At 45.1% G+C, this 24320-nt stretch overlaps 1 protein-coding gene across 1 annotated transcript in view; it reads right to left on the bottom strand.

Moving 5' to 3' along the window:
- Positions 1–15981, bottom strand: part of LOC126236294 (sodium-dependent nutrient amino acid transporter 1-like) — a 180360-nt gene extending 164379 nt beyond the window's left edge. The window contains exon 1 of the mRNA XM_049945484.1: positions 15866–15981. The gene's annotated coding sequence lies outside the window, so the exon portion shown is untranslated. The remainder of the gene's footprint in view (positions 1–15865) is intronic.
- Positions 15982–24320: the final 8339 nt, after the last annotated feature.

The raw sequence follows: 24320 nt of genomic DNA, 5'->3' as shown, positions 1-24320 counted from the left end.
TACATCTGCGTCTGATTTAATGTAGTTTTATCAGTCGAAATTGAACCACCATTAATAATTCTGACACTTCCTAGTTAACACTGCCCACACGATATTATTGTACCTCTGACTGAAACTGTTTTGTGTGACAGTGGCCACACTGCTCTTATTTTGTGCAACATCTTAGTGTCAGACTCTTGACGAAAGAGTTTCCTTGTGGGGTGGCGCGGTCGTTCGATAATACACTCCTGGAAATGGAAAAAAGAACACATTGACACCGGTGTGTCAGACCCACCATACTTGCTCCGGACACTGCGAGAGGGCTGTACAAGCAATGATCACACGCACGGCACAGCGGACACACCAGGAACCGCGGTGTTGGCCGTCGAATGGCGCTAGCTGCGCAGCATTTGTGCACCGCCGCCGTCAGTGTCAGCCAGTTTGCCGTGGCATATGGAGCTCCATCGCAGTCTTTAACACTGGTAGCATGCCGCGACAGCGTGGACGTGAACCGTATGTGCAGTTGACGGACTTTGAGCGAGGGCGTATAGTGGGCATGCGGGAGGCCGGGTAGACGTACCGCCGAATTGCTCAACACGTGGGGCGTGAGGTCTCCACAGTACATCGATGTTTTCGCCAGTGGTCGGCGGAAGGTGCACGTGCCCGTCGACCTGGGACCGGACCGCAGCGACGCACGGATGCACGCCAAGACCGTAGGATCCTACGCAGTGCCGTAGGGGACCGCACCGCCACTTCCCAGCAAATTAGGGACGCTGTTGCTCCTGGGGTATCGGCGAGGACCATTCGCAACCGTCTCCATGAAGCTGGGCTACGGTCCCGCACACCGTTAGGCCGTCTTCCGCTCACGCCCCAACATCGTGCAGCCCGCCTCCAGTGGTGTCGCGACAGGCGTGAATGGAGGGACGAATGGAGACGTGTCGTCTTCAGCGATGAGAGTCGCTTCTGCCTTGGTGACAATGATGGTCGTATGCGTGTTTGGCGCCGTGCAGGTGAGCGCCACAATCAGGACTGCATACGACCGAGGCACACAGGGCCAACACCCGGCATCATGGTGTGGGGTGCGATCTCCTACACTGGCCGTACACCACTGGTGATCGTCGAGGGGACACTGAATAGTGCACGGTACATCCAAACCGTCATCGAACCCATCGTTCTACCATTCCTAGACCGGCAAGGGAACTTGCTGTTCCAACAGGACAATGCACGTCCGCATGTATCCCGTGCCACCCAACGTGCTCTAGAAGGTGTAAGTCAACTACCCTGGTCAGCAAGATCTCCGGATCTGTCCCCCATTGAGCATGTTTGGGACTGGATGAAGCGTCGTCTCACGCGGTCTGCACGTCCAGCACGAACGCTGGTCCAACTGAGGCGCCAGGTGGAAATGGCATGGCAAGCCGTTCCACAGGACTACATCCAGCATCTCTACGATCGTCTCCATGGGAGAATAGCAGCCTGCATTGCTGCGAAAGGTGGATATACACTGTACTAGTGCCGACATTGTGCATGCTCTGTTGCCTGTGTCTATGTGCCTGTGGTTCTGTCAGTGTGATCATGTGATGTATCTGACCCCAGGAATGTGTCAATAAAGTTTCCCCTTCCTGGGACAATGAATTCACGGTGTTCTTATTTCAATTTCCAGGAGTGTAGATTCGTGTCCCGGAGAGTAAGGTTTGATGCCGACCTGGTCGTTCTGATTTACATTTATCTGGGTTTCCCCCAAATGATTCCAAACATTTTCAGGAGGTGGCGCTTCACAGTTCTTATATATTTAAAAAATCTCATATTACCGCCTTGGGCTGCTGGTAAATTCCTTTGTTTACATAACAAGTTTCAGTCGTCTGAGCATCATCAGGTTCATAAAAGTATTCACAGCTTCAGGTTAAGTGAAGTATAAAACAATTAACGCCAAGTGAAGAAACAATTCGTTATCGACCGTTATCATCTCATAATTTAAATTATATCGCCAATCTACAAAAACTGTGCTAGGTAATATACACACTCAGTCGCCTCTGTTTTATATAAATCTGTTCACAGCGTTTAACGCCGATGATGGTTTTAACATGAATAAGTACACGACCTAGCACAGTTTTTATAGATTGAGGATGTGATTTATATTACGATATGATGTATGTAACTCATGGTTTTATCACTTGGCGGTAATGATTTTATAATTCACCAGACATGATGCTGTGAAGACTTTTATGAACCTGATGATGGTCAGACGACTGAAACTAGTCTGTAAATAAAGGAATTTACCAGCAACTCAGGGAGGTATTATGACGCTTTTTTCAGATTCCAGACAGGTTCGGAACGTTCGTTAAACAGGACCATTCTCTTCCCAAGTCGTTTACCGTAAGCCACTGGATCAACAAAGGGTACCTAACGATTAGGAAAAAAAGTAGGTCATTCTTTTTTTTGGAAGGGTCATCGCGCAGGCGCGCATAGTTGCAGGCCAGCATCGTTGTAGAATTATAGGACATATCTTGTGCTCACACGTTATGACGTTTCTGGAAAACGAAAATCTTATCTAATAAAAATCAACTTGGAGTCAGCAAAAGAGAGATGTTGCAAAACTCAGCTGGCTGTGTTGGTCAGGAAGCTCTAGAGCGCCGTAGACACAGACGCTCAGGCTGATGACGTGTTCCTTGACTTCTGGAAGTCTTGACACCGTTCCGCGCTCACCAAGTTAGTGACCAGGTGCATATGATTATAAAACACGGCTAAGAACTACGAGCCGCAGTTCGACGACCACTGATCCAGTGGATAACGTTGGAGACAGCGTGACGCTGCTCGTGGACGATGCTCTTGTCTATAGCAATGTTGCAGCGTCAGGAGACCTAAGCGAACTGCAAGAGGAACTGCAGAGAATCGATGACTGGTGCACTAACAGATGATCCTGAACGTAAACACATGTAAACTATTGCGGAAAGCAGGCGAAGAGATCCATTATTGCTCGACTACACTACTAGGCATAAATCACTGCAGACAGTAACTGCAGTGAAAAACCTGTTCTTCCATCGCGTCATCCGTAAATGGAACAGGGAAGGGGGAAAAAGCAGTGGTAGCAGAAATGCTCTCCAACACACACCGTAAGGCGACTTAACGGAGGACAGATGTAGTAGATGTAGCTGCAGAAATCTTTTCCTACTAAAGTAAATCGTCAGCGGTGTAATTAATCATCTAACGTTTTCAGCGTACACATCAAGTATGCTATCAAGTGACGTACTGCAATGGCTAATCTTCTTTTTTTTTTTTTTTTTTTTTTTTTTTGCAAACATGAAAAATTCCAAAATATTTCGCTATGTCCTCAGCATCGAACTCCATGCAAAATTAACAGTATTTGAGTATTTGATCACTTGAACATCCGCAACTGAGAAACATATTTATAGAATAAAAAGTCCGCGCCAGTTGCTAGTAATTTTTTAATTTATTGCACGACCGGTTTCGAAGCATAAAGTTTCATCTTAAGGTGCCACCACGTAATTATAAGAACAGAAATGTCTGGCTGTCGGGCAAATCAGTCAGTGGGGATCACATCCACATCAAACAAAGGACTGACGCCACAGCGCCCGCTTGGAGAGTACGACTGTGTTTGACGTGGCTCTGAGCACTATAGGAATCAACGTCAGAGGTCATCAGTCCTCTAGACTTAGAACTACTTAAACCTAACTAACCTAAGGACATCACACACATCCATGCCCGAGGCAGGATTCGAACCTGCGACCGTAGCGGTCGTGCGGTTCCAGACTGAAGCGCCTAGAACCGCTCAGCCAAGGCGGCCGGCCATTGCAGTGGGTGAGACCGCCATGAGTGTGACCTCCCATGACTGACTAGTCCGACCGTCACACGTTTACACTCCTATAATCATTTGGCGGCACCTGAAGATGAATTTTATACTTCGAAACCGGTCGTGCAATAAATTAAGAAATTACTGGCAATTGCAGTGAACTTCTTATTCCATCAAAATAAAAGTGTTCGGAAGGTGTCCATCAGCATTTTGATTTACGCTGTTTCACGAAAACTTTGCCAACTTTTGGATAAGAATTCTGTTCGTGGCTCTAACAGGAAAAGGGGACTGCCTAACAGCTCATACTCAAGATAACGGCATTCTGCCTTGCCAAGCAGCATTTGACTAATGATCTACTGGAATTCTAAAGGCAAGGAACACGTGTAGGGAAATGACATTCACGGCTATAAATACCTCTAGAAATTATCGGCGTCGTTTAACACTTGCTGTGAAACTGTAGACGAAAAAAAACAAGTCGTATCCACTGCCTTGAATCACTGGTTTTCAAAAGCAATAAGAGCTAGTTGTACGTGTTGTAAGTCGCTGTTCGGGTATATTAAATGTCATTAGTCTTCGCTAGCGGTCATGGAACGAATTTTCTCTATTAACTGACGTAAATGTACTCTTAACACCAAAGAAGTTGTATTTTGTGATGTTTATTTATGATTACTCGAAAATTTAAATCTAAAATCATGGGAAAATTTCCCTCCTTAGTATCCTGCTACTGCACCAGCGACATGAGCCATGCACTCACTAGGTGGCGACCTTTAGCTTCCTAGGAATTGTGAACTGTCTGTCAAAAGTTAAGGAAATTCTGGAATGGGGGACTAAAACCTGACTGGTTATCAAAACAGCGAGTGAACAGCCTCGATTGCTGTTCTCTGTAGGCACTGTTGTTCCAATAATTCAAAATCGGTCCACTTCCCCAATGCTAACTCAGTTCTTCAGGAGACTGCCTTAGTTGTAATACAAATACCTACGGTAATACCTTCGTAAATAAGCACATCTAAAAGTTCCATAGATCCACTCCACGTTCACTGGGATTGGGAATAAACTTTTTACAACAGTGTACCATATGGGATGTGAATAATCCCTCAAACATTTTCCATTCGTCGAGGAAAGATTCACCTATTCAAGCCAAGCAAAGTGAACGCACTCTGAACATCGCTGACATCTGGCGCAGAGATCTAAGTTTATCACATCATTGCACGTGATATGCCTGTGGCATCAACAACGCATACTGTCATCACATGGGAAAGAATGCGAGCCTAAATGTTCTCAGCTACGGCCTTCGACGAACAAATAAAATAAATTAAAATCGAGCTAAGAAGGCAAAAAGAAAAACATTCAGTTAGTGCTTATACAAATAAAGATAACATTCTTTCATTCCGCAAAAATAAATATTCTTCATTAGTAATAAACATATATTACATGTATACCATTCGTGTCATACTTAGTACTGACTCACTGCATTATATTATGCACGTTTCATGGATTTAAAAATTATTACACTGTCAGAAATTTATACAGGGGTCTGAAAGAACGAAACCGATACAGTTACTTAGATTTAATAACTGATGGTGTCATTAGAAATCATGAGCAATACTTCCAAAGTGAAATGATTGTTCGATTTCCTTTTTTCAATTGGCTCTTGGTTTGTTTCATCACACAGTCACCTATAGTTTATGCTTACATTAACGACCATCAGTTTTGATGACTAGTTGTGTGCATTTATATACATTCTCTAATAACAATATTGCTACTACATTAAAAAATAGAAGAAGACGATACACTCACTAAACGAAGAGTATAATTATTCATGAAGTATTAATAAAACTACGTCATATGTGTGTGTGTGTGGGTGTGAAATCTTATGGGACTTAACTGCTAAGATCATCAGTCCCTAAGCTTACACACTTCTAAACCTAAATTATCGTAAGGACAAACACACACACCCATGCCCGAGGGAGGACTCAAACCTCCGACGGGACCAGCCGCATACGTCATATGTATCCATTTCGCCTTGTGTGGTGTTAAGCCTCCGTCGAGGTTGTAGGCGATTCTAGTCAAGTGCGTTTGGTCTTTCCTAATTCGGTTACTCCCTGCCGATTCTGACACCTCGAAGTGGTCACAGTCCCATTTGGTCTCACATCACATGTCTTTCCCAGCTCGTCAGCTGCTGCTTGCAGCAGAAAATATAGGGCATCGTTGTCTAGTTGCTGATGCATCTAACTCCTTGAGAACTGTGTCGAGGCGCTTACAGCGTTTACACACTTTAACATCTGCTGTTCGCGTTTCCTTGTTCAGCAGTGCTTCCGAAAACACCAATTGATCTGGGAGAAACACGAAAGAAATGGCTGTCTTCTTCCTTGTAGAAATCCCCCGTTATTTGCCCATCGCGGGCAACGCCGAAAGAATAGAAATTATCTCATTCCCTGGTTCCTTCCATATGGGTAAGCAACGTAACATAATGAAATTTCTGTAACTTAAACTGAAATGTAAGTCAGTACTCGACAGTCTGTTTCATTAGAAGGTGTCGGGTTTCTACCATTCAGTACCACAGGATTTCCGCAACCTACCTTGATAACAGTGCGATTAAAGTAAACATTTGGCTTTCGCTTATTCGATGGTAACTTCCACCGAGCACACTGCGGTTTTCCAAGACGCTTTCGTACGGAGAGGTGGAGAGAAACTTGCGTAATTACAGGACAATGCCGCTACGGACGGCCTCCGAACTGAGAAAAACGACACTGCCATGCTTTCGATTTCTCTTTTTTTACACCTGAGTGGAGCGGGTATCTAGTACACCGTCTAAATTCAGCAGATTTCTTCCCTTTTCAAGCTTTTTCCCGCTGATCTACCATCTTCTTCCGCGTGTGAAACTCCCCATAAGCTACGGCAAGCTTTCGAATTCCAAATACGCATCTCGTACGAAACTATCGAGGACACTACACAACCACGTCTTGTACATTGTAAACATCTACTCTGAGGACTTTTTCCTCTCGCTATTTAAATCGTTTACGAATTGGTAAAATCCACCAATAAGTATTATAACTTATGGAACACAAAAATTAATTAATGAAAGCTCTTAAAATTAATAGCAAACTGTAATTAGTCTTAGAGGTATTATGTTTTAGTTTGTGATACACGGTGACGTCAGAAATATATCAATATCCTGGCACTCTTTATACAGATCTGCAGACCAATAATAAAGACGAGAATGTGCCATGTAGATTCAATGCTGATCTCATGGCAAAATTAACTTTTCGCATGTCCAAGATGGACGAAAAATAGTCATTAGCGAAATCGATGTTTTTATTTAGTAAGCGGAACAGTTGCGCCAAGAGTATGGGCTCCTAGTAAAAGTGTATTTCAGAGTGTACGTGGGAGTACCACATTTCTACTGGAACCATGCACTGGAGGGAAAGTGCCGGAATGCCGCTAAGAATAACCACCGTAACTGCTACAGTCACGCTACAACGATAGAGCGTTCAGTGAAATCCGCAGACATTCAGTAATTCCTGCGAAATGGGAAGTGCAGTTACTGTGAATAAGCCGTATAAATGAATGCTATAATGTTCTGCTTCTTATCTTTGAAGGCTTCTCTAGACGATGAAGCCTACGCTCGTGCGAAATTTAATCAGTGCGTTTTATTTAGGTACCGTAACTAAGACACGGGCCGCGTGAAACATGTGCGAGCTGGAGAGAACACCTGATCTTTGACCACTTAACTGCCAACTACTGACGGATGTTTTTCGAAGCTAGGACTAAGCTGCCCTAGCCGGCTAGAGTGATCGAGCGGTTCTAGGCGCTTCAGTTTGGAACCGCGCGATCGCTACGGTCGCAGGTTCGAATCCTGCCTCGGGCATGGATGTGTGTGATGTCCTTAGGTTAGTCAGGTTTAAGTAGTTCTAAGTTGTAGGGGACTGATGACCTGAGCTGTTAAGTCCCATAGTGCTCAGAGCCATAAGCTGCCCTAAATTCACTATTGGTGTCCCGGGCGGCCACCATAGAACTGGGGTCAGTGGTCCCAATACAAGGGCCCTTATATTCGTGATATGTTTCCCGATTCTGATACATTTCGGTGCTGATAGGTTGGTGCATTTTATAAATGAATGGACAGGTTGCCTGCGAAATGTTTAGGTGTCATATGATTGGATAATACATACATGTACCGTTTACGAATGAAATGTAGTGGTTATTATATCAGGGGTCCTATTTCACTGCATGTGACCTTGCCCTAAATAGAGAATACCTTCACCATCAGCATGAACGATGCCATGATATAAAGCGAGGATTATTGGCTCAAGTGTTTCTCGACATTCTTGTGCCTTGCCTCGGAGTGTTCGAAATTTTACCGTAACTATGAGGTGACGTGACCTTTTTTACACGCTTGAGTGTGTCTGACGTAGGTGTTTATACACCCAAGCTAACCTCTGTGCCACGTGACATGCGGCGAGAGGAGGTAGCCCAGTTTGTGTTGAAGTGGTGTTTTGTGTTGGTAGCTATCAATCTTCAATACTGAACTGAAATTTGACATCTGCTATTACAATCCGGGACAGTCGTTGCCAACCACTGCTATCAACACGTTATTGCCAATGGCTGTTTCTTGAATCGAAGTACTTGAAAACCTATGAATACGAACGTGATTTTTTTTTTATCATCGCGTGTTGAATGAAGGACTACAAGTCCGTGGCTATTGCCTGCATAGGAAGGCTGCAAAGGCGGAACGTCAGTTTTCAAATATTATAGTGTGAACAACGCACAGAATAATTTGATCAGTTCGGCCAGATTCAAGCCGCATTGTCGTTTCCAACGAGCGCCTAACTTCCCAATTTGATATTAGGTCGAAGAAAATGTGAACAATTGCATCAAGTACGTTATACTAGACAGCAAAATTCAACAGAAACGAAAATACCCAAGGTAACTGATGTTCTCAGTATATGTAAACGAATTATCAGACAGGGTCAACAGCTTTATTACACTGTTCACAGAACGCTGTCGAAGCAATATGATCCTAAAGAAATGCAGAGCGACTTAGAAAATATTTTCACTTGGTGTCATGAATGGCTGGTTTCTTTTACTGGTTTCTTTTACTGTGGGTAAATGCAATGTCAAAGAGAAAGAACCAACAACGCCCTATTACAAGATTAACGTTATGTATTGAAAAATGAAGTATGCAGAATTAATCAGCTACAGCTATAGCTATAAACAGCTACAGTAGTACAAATTAGTATAAAGGCATGGATATTTGAACGAAAATTAGCATTGCCAGTTGGCATATTGCGCACAGTGTATATGAAATAATATAAGATCCACTATATTGACAAACGCAATCAAATGGTATCGCATTTGAGTCAGTTGTACAGTATATGACAAGACACAACTGTTCAGGTGGTAGAGGGTGGAACTCGGTGTGCCGGACGGAGTGGCCGAGCTGTTCTAGGCGCTACAGTCTGGAGCTGCGCGACCGCTACGGTCGCAGGTTCGAATCCTGCCTCGGGCATGGATGTGTGTGATGTCCTTAGGTTAGTTAGGTTTAACTAGTTCTAAGTTCTAGGGGACTGATGACCTCAGATGTTAAGTCCCATAGTGCTCAGAGCCATTTGAACCATTTTTTCGGAACTCGGTATAAATGCTCTGTGCGGTGTGTGAGTACGAGTCTTTCCTGCAGGTAGGATAGTGCGTATTGTGTACATAAGCCGTAATTGTGACGAAGCCACGTGGAAAACGTTTACGATGTGCTGTTAAAGCAAAATTCGTCAAAACGCCAAGAAGTTGAAACCTGCAAGTATATTGATTTATGATTTCGGAAAATTCGGCGCACGATATAGGCAGACGGGAAGTGTGGATAAAGCAGAAAATTAACTGAGGCATCGAAATCGTTTACGCGCAAAGCAAGGGCTACAAAGCGTTATACTTCTCAACTTGTTGCTGATTTGCAGTCGCCAGTAACTGCCAGACGTGTACAGGAAAATTTTGTCAAATGAAAGCATTTTACATTCAAGAAACGACTTCAGAAACCTGCTCTAGCATCCAAACATAATAGGTTAGATTGTGCTGTTAAAGCAAAATTCGTCAAAACGCCAAGAAGTTGAAACCTGCAAGTATATTGATTTATGATTTCGGAAAATTCGGCGCACGATATAGGCAGACGGGAAGTGTGGATAAAGCAGAAAATTAACTGAGGCATCGAAATCGTTTATGCGCAAAGCAAGGGCTACAAAGCGTTATACTTCTCAACCTGTTGCTGATTTGCAGTCGCCAGTAACTGCCAGACGTGTACAGGAAAATTTTGTCAAATGAAAGCACTTTACATTCAAGAAACGACTTCAGAAACCTGCTCTAGCATCCAAACATAATTGGCTAGATTGAGACTCTGTGACAAGAAGAAGTTTAATTTGGATGGTCTGGATGATTTTCAGTATGATTGGCATGATTTGAGAACAAAGCGGCAGTCAAGAATGAGCAGATATTTTGGTGGTGGAAGTGTTACGATTTGGGCAACATTCTGCACCAAATGTAAATCACGTATTGCTTGGATGAATACTAGTATGAACCTTAATATGTACGCTGAGATGCTAGAGACAGAATGGGTTACAATGTATGAAGACCTAGGGCGCGACAGTGTAATTTTTCAACAAGATAATACATCCGTGCAAGTTTCTGCACAACAACAAAAAAGTGCTTTCAAAAGATATCGATGTCTTGCGCTGGTCTGCACTTAGGCTGGATTTGAAACCCGCGGAAAACCTTTGGGGAACGATAAGAAAATCAGTGCCGTAGAGAATTTCTGACATAATTGGGAAGAATTGAGATTGGACAAAGAACTAACACAACAGGATAGTGTGTGCCTTTATACTAATTTCCACACAAGAAATGCAAAAGCCTTATTTTATTACTCGTGTTATGAAGGAAGCTATATAATTCCGTCGTGATTGTTGATGTCTTATACGTATCTACTACTTTCATAACAAATACTATACTTGTACGCTTCAGACATTGTACATTACTTTCGCAGGGTCCATGCCTTTATACTGATTTCCACTACTGGATAAAATGTCGCTTATTTTGTGTGAACTATCTGTTTACTATTAAGTTGTCTGAGGGTGCCTTAAAAAGCCGAACTATAAAATATATATTTTTGTAGAACATGGTTCAGATGGGTCTAAGCACTATGAGACTTAACAGATGAGGCCTATACAGTCCCCTAGACTTAGAACTACTTAAACCTAGCTAACCTAAGGACATCACACACATCCCTGCCCGAAGCAGGATTCAAACCTGCGACCGCATCAGAGGCGCGGTTCCGCACTGAAGCGCCTAGAACCTCTCGGCCACAGCGGCCAGCGTGTGGAACTTAAATACTGTGTATTTCAGTACTTAATATGTCTATGTTCCTCCAAATACCGAAGGAATAGTCTATAAATATGATTAGTGGTAAATACGTACACTGACACAAATGACGCAAACATGCCAAATCAGTCGTACGTAGTAGTAATGGAACACTTAGTCACAGTGCATCTGTACAGAAAACTGCATACAAGGAGCTACTGTGGCCAATTCTAGACGATTGTTCAAGCGTTTAGAGATCTTATCAAGGATGCACGAAAGCAAACATCAAGTGAATTCATACACTCACAGTACATTTATAGTTCGATATAGCCAATAGAAAAGTGACAGAACAAAATTCGGATTTTCGTTAAAAAGAGGCGGCGTTTTTTTGATGAAACCCTACTGCATAATATTAGGTAATTGGTATTCGAAGAGTACTGTGCGACATTGCTTCCATCGTAAAACAGAGATTATGGCGTGCGTCGAGAGATATTCAGTTATCCATTGTCCCAAATGCGAATGAAACAGGGCAGAAGATCGGTAATATTCGTGCAACAAAACTCCATCACCCAATGTACAATGGCTTGTGAAGTAGATGCAGACGTAGAAACGTCTGTAATATCAACTAGCTAATCGCCACTTGGGCAATTCTGACTACGTAATATGAGTACGCTTCAACATGCAAGCTTTACAACGTCTAATGTCCACAGGTTACGTTCTGTTGGCTAGCGTTGCTGCCCTTAGATGGCGCGGTCCTGAATTCGATTCGCGGGCGCGTCGGAGAATTTCTTCGCTTGGGGCTTAGGTATTCGTGTTGCCCTACTCATTTCATCTCATCTTCATCACAGACTCGCAGGTCACCGCAGTGGCGCGAAACGCACTGAGCTGCACCAGGTGGTCCAACAACCCCAGGCCAGGATCGTCATAATGCCTAGCTTCTGTAAAAACTCAAGGGAACAAGTCATCAGTGGCGCTAAAGCACATCCTACGTCCAGACCATCGTACGATAGCAGAAACGTGATATGTCAGTCATTTACTACCACGACACCTTACAAAAAGGAACAATTCTCACAGAGTCGCTTACATTGCCTCCCATAAGCCAACTGCATTTGGTTCTTTTGTGTCCGAGCGACGTACTAGTTAGCGAAATGATCTCGAATTCGGATGGAATTAATTAAGTTCAAATCACCCTAACTCTTCTAAGAGCAATGTCAGATCGTTTCTCCTCGGGAGTCCATCTCCGATTGCCTTTTCTATCATGTTTTCCGACTTTATGACCTCATCGAGATGGAACAAAAATGTGTGTGAAATCTTATGGGACTTAACTGCTAAGGTTATCAGTCCCTAAGCTTACACACTACTTAACCTAAATTATCCTAAGAACAAACACACACACCCATGCCCGAGGGAGGACTCGAACCTCCGCCGGGAGATGGAACAATTAACACCATACTGCCTTCCTTCGTTCCTTTCGGCGGTCCTTGGTGGTTCTGTTATGAAAGTTTAACGCGTTCACATTGAGCATGTCCTCGAGCAATTTTCCGGTAGGTACTAGGTTTTCCCGCGCCGAAGATCATTTTCAGAACCCTGAAGCATGCAAAACAGGTTTTCCTCGTGCATTCAACAGTCGGAAGTAGGTAATATTATGAACTGCTTTAAAAATGGAGATACTGTATGTATCGGTACGCCAAAAACGTGCGACGGGTACAACTAGAAGAGATGGAAAACCATACGTAAGGCAGTTCACAATAATTTTTGACAACATATCTCGAGGAGAACAGCGGTTTGGATAAAAGTACTTTAAAAATGGACACACAAACAGCCTCGACCGCAAAAACATTTATTTTGATGGTAACCGGTTTCGGTCGTTTTTTGGGCATTCTCAGACACTCATATCATGAGTTTTGGTCAGTTTTTGACCATCCTCAGACCCTCATACCACGATGGTAGACGGTGGCGATGAATGGATCGGGTATTTTAACTCCACGAACCTTTAGCAGTTGCATTCGTGGAGTTACAACACCCGCTCCATTCATCGCCACCGTCTACCATCGTGATATGAGGGTCTGAGGATGGTCAAAAACTGACCAAAACTGGTTAACATCAAAATAAATGTTTCTGCAGTCGAGACTTTGTGTGTGTTCATTTTTAAAGTATTTTTAGCCAAAACGCTGTTCTCCTCGAGAAATGTGGTCAAAAATGATTATGAACTGCCTTACACTTAGTATCCCACCCCATTTAGTTGTAGGCCTATCCATCGAACTTTTTTGGCATACCGATACATATAGTATCTCCAATAACGATAAACGATTTTTTGTCACAGACTGCTGAAGAGCAACATGTTCGAATACAATACTGCTAGAACTATCACAATGTAAGCGTTCACAAACGTTCTTAAGAAGCCACCTTCTACTGCAGTACTGTCAAACACTCAACTGTTTCCGGAAGGAAACAACCCATAATTCTGCCGTCGTATTCCCCTTATCGCTTTGTGCTTGGTCATAAAGTAACGTATAAACAGTCCGCCCGGTTAGCCGTGCGGACTAACACACTGTTTTCGGGCGGGAAGGCGCGCCGGCCCCAGCACGAATCCGCCCGGCGGATTACTGTCGAGGTCCGGTGTGCCGGTCCGTCTGTGGATGGTGTAAGGCGATTTTCCATCTGCCTCGGCGAATGCGGGCTGGTTCCCCTTACTCCGCCTCAGTTACACTGTGTCGGCGATTGCTGCGCGAACACTTTCTCCACGTAGGCCTACGCGTACACCATAATTACTCTACCTCGCAAACGTTGGCGATACACTGGTCTGGTGTGATACGTCCACTAGAGACCGAACCGCAAAATAACCTTGGGTTCGATGTGGGGCAGGGATGGGGTGAGTGGAGTGCTGTAGCCTGTTGTGGGGTTGTGTACCAGTGAGAACTACGGCGGGGACGAAGCCTCTCCGTCGTTTCTCGGTCCCCAGTTCCATACAATACGAGTACAATACAACGTATCATACATTAAAACCAAACATCACTAATAAACCGTTGCGTTTGCCAAAAAAAGTTGCTTTCTACCCCTATCACTTTATATTTGTTTATGCTACTGCAGTAAGTCCTTGTACCGACCTTCCCGTCATTCCACCATACACTTTCCTACGAACAATTCTTTATGCAAATGAATCGATGAGTTATGTTTATGACATGTCGATCTACAACGAATTGAATTGCTCGTATAACGTAACGCAAAGCACAGTAGCTTACGAGAGAGAGAGAGAGAGAGAGAGAGAGAGAGAGAGACAGGTAAGCCAGACTGCGGTACTAAAACGGTACTAAAGATAAGTAAAACAAGAAGACGAATATCCATTTACAACGCATAGATACGTTTAACATATGGCTGTTAACACAATTTTGCAGTAAATTCGTTACAGACTCTGATGGAAAGTCGGTAACGTTACTGCGAAGGTCTTGAGAACCTGACGGTGCTGTTTACACTGTGAAAGTACTACGGCACTGATGCTGCCAGCCAGTCATAAATTATAGGAATGTTAAGGGAACTCTCACAAAAGAGAGTATCTCCGTATCAGCTGATTTACCACTAGAACAACCTGAAGTTTCACTTACTTCGCGTTAACTATTCGAAACGACGAAAAGCAGAACCAGAACCTGAGTTTCATATCAGCGCACACTCCGCTGCAGAGTGGAAACTCATTGTGGAAACATCCACCAGGCTGTGGCTAAGCCATGTCTCCGCAGTATCGCCGGCCGCGGTGGTCTAGCGGTTCTAGGCGCTCAGTCCGGAACCGCGCGACTGCTACGGTCGCAGGTTCGAATCCTGCCTCGGGCATGGATGTGTGTGATGTCGTTAGATTTAAGTAGTTCTAAGTTCTAGGGGACTGATGACCACAGATGTTAAGTCCCATAGTGCTCAGAGCCATTTGAACCATTTTTTTCTCCGCAGTATCCTTTCCTTCAGAAGTGCTATTTCTGCAAGGTTCGCAGGAGAGCTTCTGTGAAGTCTGGAAGGTATGAGGCGAGATACTGGCAGAAGTAAGGCTGTGAGGATGGGGCGTGAGTCGCGCTTGGGTAGCTCAGTTGGTAGAGCACTTGCTGTCGAAAGGCAAATGTCCCGAGTTCCAGTCTCGGTCCGGCACACAGTTTTAATCTGCCAGGAAGTTTTAGAACCTGAGGAAACCAAGTACTGGAAGTGATAGTGAATTAATGCAGTCTATGAAAGGACGTGAAGGAGGAGATAAAAATAATTCAAGAGTGGACAAAGATTACAATATGCAAAATAGATTATCAATGCCATTACCTTTAGTTGATGTGTAGAGATTAGGAAAGGGTAAAAAGAGATGAACGAAACGAAAATACTGAGGATGCCAGATTTTACAAATACTCGCAGGAGTGATGTAAATGGCTCTGAGGACTATGGGACTTAAATTCTGAGGTCATCAGTGCCCTAGAACTTAGAACTATTTGAACCTAACTAATCTAAGGACATCACACACATCCATGCCCGAGGCAGGATTCGAACCTGCGACCGTAGCGGTCGCGCGGATCCAGACTGTAGCGCCTAGGACCGCTAGGCCACTCTGGCCGGCTATTTAAAATCAGTTTCTCCCATTTTAAGGTGGTGTACATTCGCTAAGAATGATGGGACTTATTTTCGTTGTACCGCTACGTGTTTTAGGGTACCAGTGCGCTTTATCGTTACCGCCTCCAGCAACGACTGTGAGGAGCCCCGCGAGGGACGAGCACTCACCGTGGCCGGGTAGCGGCGTGGCGTCGCGCGCCGGTCCCTGCGTGGCTACTGTGCCGCGGCGGTGCGGCTGCGGTGGTCAGAGCGGCGGGCCGGGCGGCTGGCGGCGGGCGACTGCGACACTCCACTGAGTCCACCCGTGCGGCGCAGTGCGGCGCCGGACGCCGCCGGCCACCAAGGGCGGCGCGAAAGTCTGCGCTGCGCCGGGGTGGGGCGAGGCGAGCGCAGCCGCACACCGGAACTGCAAGCACGCGCACTCGCCGCAAGCACGCCGAGGCCCTGGCGCAACAGACGGCCGTTCCACTTTGTGTGGCTCCTGCACTTGATTCAGAACCAGTAACGCTATGAGTGGTCCAGAGGCGTACGTTGGGGTTGTTGGTTGGGGGGGGGGGGGGGCATAGGGCTGATGCGACTTCCATACTCCTACACTACTGGCTACAGACGCGAAATTTAACCGACAGAAAGAAGATGCTGTGATATGCAAATGATTAGCTTTCCAGAGAATTCACACAAGGTTGGCGCCGGTGGCGACACCTACAACGAGCTGACATGAGGCACGTTTCCAACCGATTGCCTGGTGAAACGTTGTTGTGATGCCTCGTGTAAGGAGGAGAAATGCGTACCATCACGTTTCCCACTTTGGTAAGGTCGGATTATAGCCTATCGCGATTGCAGTTTATCGTATCGCGACATTGCTGCTCCTGTTGGTCGAGAACTAATGACTGTTAGCAGAATATGGAATCGGTGGGTTCAGGAGGGTAATACGGAACGCCGTGCTGGATCCCAACGGCCTCGTATCACTAGCAGTCGAGATGACAGGCATCTTATCCGCATGGCTGTAACGGATCGTGCAACCACGTCTCGATCCCTGAGTCAACAGATGGGGACGTTAGCAAGACAATAACCATCTGCACCAACAGTTCTACGACGTTTACAGCAGCAGGGACTATCACCTCGGAGACCATGGTTGCGGTAACCCTTGACGCTGCATCACAGGAGCGCCTGCGATGGTGTACTCAACGACGAACCTGGGTGCAAGAATGGCAAAACGTCATTTTTTCGGATGAATCCAGGTTCTGTTTACAGCATCATGATAGTCACGTCCGTGTTTGGCGACATCGAAGTGAACGCACATTGGAAGCGCGTATTCGTCATCGCCATACTGGCGTATCACCCAGCGTGATGGTATGGGGTGCCATTGCTTACACGTCTCGATCACCTCTTGTTCACATAGACGGCACTTCGAACAGTGGACGTTGCATTTCAGTTGTTTTACGACCCGTGGCTCTACCCTTCATTCGATCCCCGCGAAACCCTACATTTCAGCAGGATAATGCACGACCGCATGTTGCAGGTCCTGTAGGGCCTTTCTGGATACAGAAAATGTTCGACTGCTGCCCTGGCCAGCACATTCTCCAGATCTCTCACCAATTGAAAACGTCTGGTCAATAGTGGCTGAGCTACTGGCTCGTCACAATACGCCAGTCACTACTCTTGATGAACTGTGGTACCGTGTTGATGCTGCATGGGCATGGAAGCTCTGTTTGACTCAATGCCCATGCGTATTAAGGCCGTTATTACGGCCAGAGGTTGTTGTTGTGGGTACTGATTTCTCAGGATCTATGCACCCAAATTGCGTGAAAATGTAATCACATGTCAGTTCTAATATATTTGTCCAAAGAATATCCGTTTATCATCTGCATTTCTTCTTGGTGTAGCAATTTTAATGGCCAGTAATGTAGATTTCCGGAAAGTATTTGACGCGATGCCGCACTGCCGACTGTTAACGGAGGTACGAGCATATCGAATAAATCCTTAGATTTGTGTGTGCCTGGAAGACTTATTAAGTGGCAGAATCCAGTATGTTGTCCTCGAGGGCGAGGGAGGCAAGAGTATCCTCAGGAGTGTTCCAGGGAAGTGTGACAGGGCCGCTATTATTCGCCATATACATGAATGATGTGGCGGACAGAGCGGGAAGCAATTTGCGGTTCTTTGCTGATGATGCTGTGGTTTACGGTACTGCATCGAAATTGAGTGACCGTAGGGACATACAGGACGATTTAGACAAAATTTCCACTTGGTCTGAGGAATGGCAGCTAGTCCTAAATGTGGAAAAATGTACGGTAATGCGGGTGACTAGGAATATTAAACATGTAATGTTCGGATACAATATTATTAGTGTCCTTATTCACACAGTCTTGTCGTTTAAATATCTGGGCGTAACGTTGCAAAGCGATATAAGATCGAACGAGCATGTGAGAACTGTGTTTGGGAAGGCCAATGGTCGACTTCTGTTTACTGGAGAAATTTTAGGAAACATTGGTTCACTTGTAAAAGAGATCGCATATGGGATCTATACTTGACTACTGCTCGAGAGCTTGGGATCCGTACCAAATCGGATTGTAGGAAGACATCGAAGTAATTCACAGCCGGGCAGCTGGATTTGTTACCGGTAGGTCTGAACAACACGTAAGTGTTACGGAGACGCTTCGGGAACTCAAGAGGGAATCCTTGGAGGGAAGGCGAAGTTCTTTTCGAGAAACACTATTGAGCAAATTTAGAGAACCGGCAGTTGAAGCTGACTGGAGAATGATTCTACTGCTGCCAACATACATTGCGCTCAAGGACCACGAAGGTAAGGTATGAGAAAGTAGGGCTCTTCCGGAGGCACATGGACAATCGTTTTTCCGTTTTTCCCTCGCTCTATTTGCGAGTGGAACAGGAAAGGAAATTACTAGTACAGGGTACCTCTGCCACGCACCGTACAGGTGTTTGCTGAGTATCTACGTATATGTAGGTGTACGAATCGTATATCCTCCTCCTCCCCCCCCCCCCCCCGTCAACCCTCCCGAAAAAGACATTTTGGCGTAAGTGTTTATACTTTTACGTGTACCAAGTTCCAAATTTCGCAGCTAACTTTCGGAAAATAAAATATTAGGTTGGTGTGTAAGTTACTAACATTTTTTATTGTATGTTGCTGTTGCGGTTACTATGGGTTTATCTATCGATTCTCACGTTTTATTTGAGGTTCACTGTTACTGTTTGAGTTTAGATATGTCATTTTGTCATTTGGAGATAGTAAGTGGAGCTGTGAAAACTAGTAAATGGAGTGCCAAGTGGAGAAATTGGAACATTTCCGACATATTCTTCTGTCGAAGTTCAATAGAGAGGTTCACAGCAGCAGGAGCAGCCAGAAACATTTGCGTCGTGTATACGGATAAAGCTATTAGACAGCGCTCGGCAAGAAAATAATTTTCTCATTTTAAGGAGGATCGTTTTAACATTTGTGACTCTCCACGTTCAGGAAGACATTCAGGGTCTTATGACGATCTTTTAAACGCATCAACCCACAGTCATCCACGTCAGTGTACTCGAGAACTGGCAAATGTGATGAACTGTAATCATTCCACCATCTTGCGACATTTGTATGCAATGGGGAATGTTCAAAAATCATGATTATGGGTACTGCATACTCTAACCCAAAACCACACAAGTCGGCTGGTGGCCATATGTACGTAACATCTTCCTCATCATCAGTTGGCTGGTGAACAAGATCGACCATTGCTATTCTCTGTCGTTACTGGTGACGATAAATGATGTCTTTATGACAAATTAAGGAAAAGAAAGGAATGGTGGATCCCAAATACAGCAGTTCCCAAACATAGCAGTAACTCCCCGTCAAAGACTTGAACGAATCCTTAAAAGATAATCTTATGCATCTGGTGGAACAGCGACGAAGTGGTGTACTGCGAATTGCTTCCCCGAGGTGTAACCATCACCGCTGACATTTATTGCCAACAACTGAGACGTCTTTCAGACGTAAACCAAGAACAACGACCAGAAAAGCTGCGTGAAGTGATGCTACTCCACAATAACGCACGGCCGCTTTCTGGTACACTGACAAAAAACGCTATATAGGAGTTGGATTGGGAAGTAACTTCGCACCCCTCTTACTCACCCAATCTTCAGTGCTCAGATTTTCAACTTGTTCGCTCCTTATCGAAGAACCTTCAAGGACCTTCTTTTACCGGATGAAAATGCACTCCGAACATGGCTCGACGGATTCTTCGCCTCAAAACCACTTGATTTCCACAGTCGCGGAATCGAAAAGTTACCCCAGCGTTAGCAGGCTGTTCTAAATAGTGAGGGTTGGGTAAGTTGGGGGAGGAGACCAGACAGCAAGGTCATAGGTCTCATCGGATTAGGGAAAGACGGGGAAGGAAGTCGGCCGTGCCCTTTCAAAGGAATCATCCCGGCATTTGCCTGGAGCCATTTAGGGAATTCACGGACGCGGGATTGAACCGTCATCCTCCCGAATGCGAGTCCAGTGTCCTTGCCACTGCGCCATCTAAATAGTGGCGGAGAACATATTATCGATGACTAAAGTCTCTTTTATGTGCATCTATTATATTGATTAAAATTATGGAAAAACGCTACGAACTTACATACCAACCTAATAGCATGAAAATTAAGTATCGAAAAGTGACAGGTTCAGGAAACGTTCCACCAAGAAACTCAGGATATCGTCATTCTCAAAACGCCAGCCACAAAACGGTTTCTGCATCTGAGGAAAGAAGAAGAAGTCACTGGGTACTATGTCAGGGGTGAGGTAAAATTTGATAGCCAAAAGAAACAGTTTGTATGTGTCCTGTGCAGAATGGGCTGAGACGTTCTCGCGGAGCAAGAACACCCTCTTGGATAGCTTCCCCTCGATACTTCCCGTAATTCCCCAGAAGTTTACATTAGGATGTTCCTTTGACAGTTTGCTCCTTACAAAGCGTAATCTGTTAGTACATCAAGTCAGTCCCAAAAAACGCCTGCATGGTGATAAATGGGTCTTCACTTTCCTCATCGGTGGTGAAGCCGCGTGGTTCAATTGATCGCTTTGTTCTTTTATCCCGGGATCACAAGGATGCACCAAGGGTGGTAATGCGACTCAAAGAACATTTCGCTTAGCCTGGTACAGCTGCAAAATTTCTGCTGCTAACTTCGTGGGCCGCGCGGGATTAGCCGAGTGGTCTATGGCACTGCAGCCATGGACTGTGCGGCTGGTCCCGGCGGAGGTTCGAGTCCACACTTCCTCCCTCGGGCATGGGTGTGTGTGTTTGTCCTTAGGATAATTTAGGTTCAGTAGTGTGTAAGCTTAGGGACTGATGACCTTACCAGTTAAGTCCCATAAGATTTCACACACATATGAACTTTTTTTTTTTTTTTTTTTTTTTTTTGTGGATGCGTGTAATTGCGGAACCTAGCGGGTAGCGACATTTGTGATAGTCAAAATGTAGTGGAAGATGCTGCCACACTGATCCATGACTGATTTTTCACTGTTTCCATTACTGTCACAATAACGATACGCCTATCTTCAGGCGCCGGTCGGCCGCTGTGGTCGAGCGGTTCTAGGCGCTTCAGTCCGGAACCACGCGGCTGCTACGGTCGCAGGTTCGAATCCTGCCTCAGACATGGATGTGTGTGATGTCCTTAGGTTAGTTAGGTTTAAGTAGTTCTACGTCTAGAGCACTGATGACCTCACATGTTAAGTCCCATAGTGCTTAGAGCCATTTGAACCATTTGAATCTTCAGGCGCCAGGGTCTCCAGTTCTCTTATTTATCTATTTATTTTCTATTACGATTTCCCGTTATTTACATATGGTCTGGCACTTCGTTCTTTCACCATTGCCGGCCGCGGTGGTCTAGCGGTTCTAGGCGCTCAGTCCGGAGCCGCGCGACTGCTACGGTCGCAGGTTCGAATCCTGCCTCGGGCATGGATGTGTGTGATGTCCTTAGTTTAGTTAGGTTTAAGTTGTTCTAAGCTCTAGGGGACTGATGAGCATAGATGTTAAGTCCCATTGTGCTCAGAGCCATTTGAACCATTTGAACTTTCACCATTCAGACTTGTTTAACAGCACTGGAAGCGTCTGTGCCAAATAATCACTGTGTCGTATGATGATGCATCGTTGCCATATACTTCCATCAACTCAAGAATGGACTGTTGCAGTGTTGTTCAGTGTCAATTGCAGAAAACGAATTACAGAACGATACTCAGAATTGTCAGTGGACTGCGCCATTTTCTTTTGGCTCCTGTAGTGGCTTGTTACGATACAGAGACGCAGATATTTCTTTGTATACCAGCATACATGTTTGCATATGTACCTGCAAACAAACAAAAAATTAATTGTACACATTGCGAGGCGGTAATTAAAACTGTGTGAGTACTTCTGTTTTTTCTTACAGATAGACAACTCCTGGTGGATCATCATTACTTCCCTAAGGTAGAACTCTTCTCAGTCGGAAGGTTGGTTCGAACGTCACTGTAGGTGACTCGGCATTAAGTTAATCCCTGACAGTTGCAGTGGGCTGCACGCGGCAGCTTCAGGGGACCACCTCAACCAACAACGTACCCCGATTTTGTAAGCGTCTCTATGGCAAACACTTCAGTGTAGTCACTGCTCTGTGGACGGCCACTGTTTTCTCCTGCAGCCGATAACGCTACGCAGTTGAAAGCTGACAACAGCGGAACGAGCTATGAGCGATCTTCTCACACCGCCTCGACTAAAGGCATCGTGTTGTTGGTGCTGTTCCTCACCTTGCGCCAACATTCCAAGTGAATAACCTAGTTTTAGTAGGATTTTAAGATGCATATACATTGGCGATACGAACAGCTCATGAGAATTCGTGTGTGCGTTGCTTGCGATATCCTCGTGAGCCGCTCGGCGCGAGCAATATGCCGGTGGTTTTTCCGGCACTCATACTGAGGCGCTCAAGCTAAGTAGAGGTAGCACTATTGCGTGCTTATGTGTACGCGCTGACGAGAAATATTGCTCTTTTCCCCTGGCAGTCTTTTCCCCTGGCAGCTCATTAGCCGCTCGTTAACAAGTTGCTCGGAATTGTGCATTCACTATCGGGCATTTGCCCAGTAAGCTACAGAGCTTTCCTAAATGCAGGGAAGCGTTGGTATCGTTACTTAGGTACGGATGAATGAAACACGAGGTTTACTGCTCCGTATGTGGCGTATGTGATGGCTCACTTGCTCGTCCGTCATCTAATACGCACTTAACGAGGTAAAAATGGCTCCAATGGCTCTGAGCACTATGGGACTTAACATCTGAGGTCATCAGTCCCCTAGAACTTAGAACTACTTAAACCTAACTAACCTAATAACATCACACACATCCATGCCCGAGGCAGGATTCGAACCTGCGACCGTAGGAGTCACGCGGTTCCAGACTGTAGCGCCTAGAACCGCTCGGCCACCCCGGCCGGCGCCGCTATGTCATACTTAGTTAGTCGGTCCAATAAAGATCGTTTCATTTGACATCGTGACCGGAAAATTCGGAGACGAGAGAGTTGGTTTTGGGATGGATTCGATTGTTTGGGGGAAGAGACCAAACAGCGAGGTCATCGGTCTCATCGAATTAGGGAAGGAAGGGGAAGGAAATCGGCCGTGCTCTTTGAAAGGCACCATCCCGGCATTTGCCTGTAGCGATTTAGGGAAAGCACGGAAAACCCAAATCAGGATGGCCGGACGCGGGATTGAACCGTCGTCCTCCAGAATGCGAGTGCAGTGTGCTAACCAATGCGCCACATCGCTCATTTTGGTTTTTGGCATGAATACATGAACAAATTGTGAAGTATGACAGGTACAATTGCCACGTTTTTATTCACCAAATATCTGCGTGTTTTCATTGAATTTCTTGTAGAGTTGGAAATTTTTGCTAACCTTACATTTAGTAATCATAAAATAATTGTATATAAGTGTAACATTTGCAAATTAATAATAAATAAAGCAATTATATTCGCCAGCTACAACCATTTGAATATACTATGTACTGTGTTACAATCCTTTGTTTTCAAGATGTATGTAAAAGGTGACTATTAACTTCATATTACCAAATATGCAGCAACCAGTCGCAAAATCATGTTTTATTTATTCACTTTTGCAAATCGATTTCAACTGATTAACAGCCATCATCGGTGTTTTCAACCAATATATGCCCTGAGTAGTAATACTGTTGTTGTTCAGAAGACTGGTTTATAGCAGCAGTTATACAAGGCTCCTTGTATCTACATTATTACTGTAACCTACATCCGGTTTGCTGTGTCGTCGAGTTTCGAGAGCGGTGCAATAAACATCGACAACTGTAGAGATACTGCCCAGAAAAGCGGTATCACGAGGCGCCAGTGAGATCGTAGGAAGAAGTAGTGCTTCCTGTAGTTCCGAGGCGCCTCTGCCCTGAAAGAACGTCGCTAGAGGCCAGGAGGGTAGTTCTGGCCGGGGCCGGATCCTGCCCACTTCCTGGAATTCCTGCCGGAGTAACGTCGTTTTGCTGCCTAATCGCCATGACACAGCCCGTGGCAGCCGTCGGGGAGTGAAGAGACTTCCGTCTCCTGTGAATTGTGCCTACTCGCCAGCGCTATCAGAACTGTGTCAACTAACTTGTTTTTGCTGCTGACTTTCGTA

This window comes from Schistocerca nitens, chromosome 2, assembly GCF_023898315.1.
Source record: "Schistocerca nitens isolate TAMUIC-IGC-003100 chromosome 2, iqSchNite1.1, whole genome shotgun sequence".
Classification (NCBI taxonomy): Eukaryota; Metazoa; Arthropoda; class Insecta; order Orthoptera; family Acrididae; genus Schistocerca; species Schistocerca nitens.
This window is presented reverse-complemented; position numbering and strand designations above follow the sequence as displayed.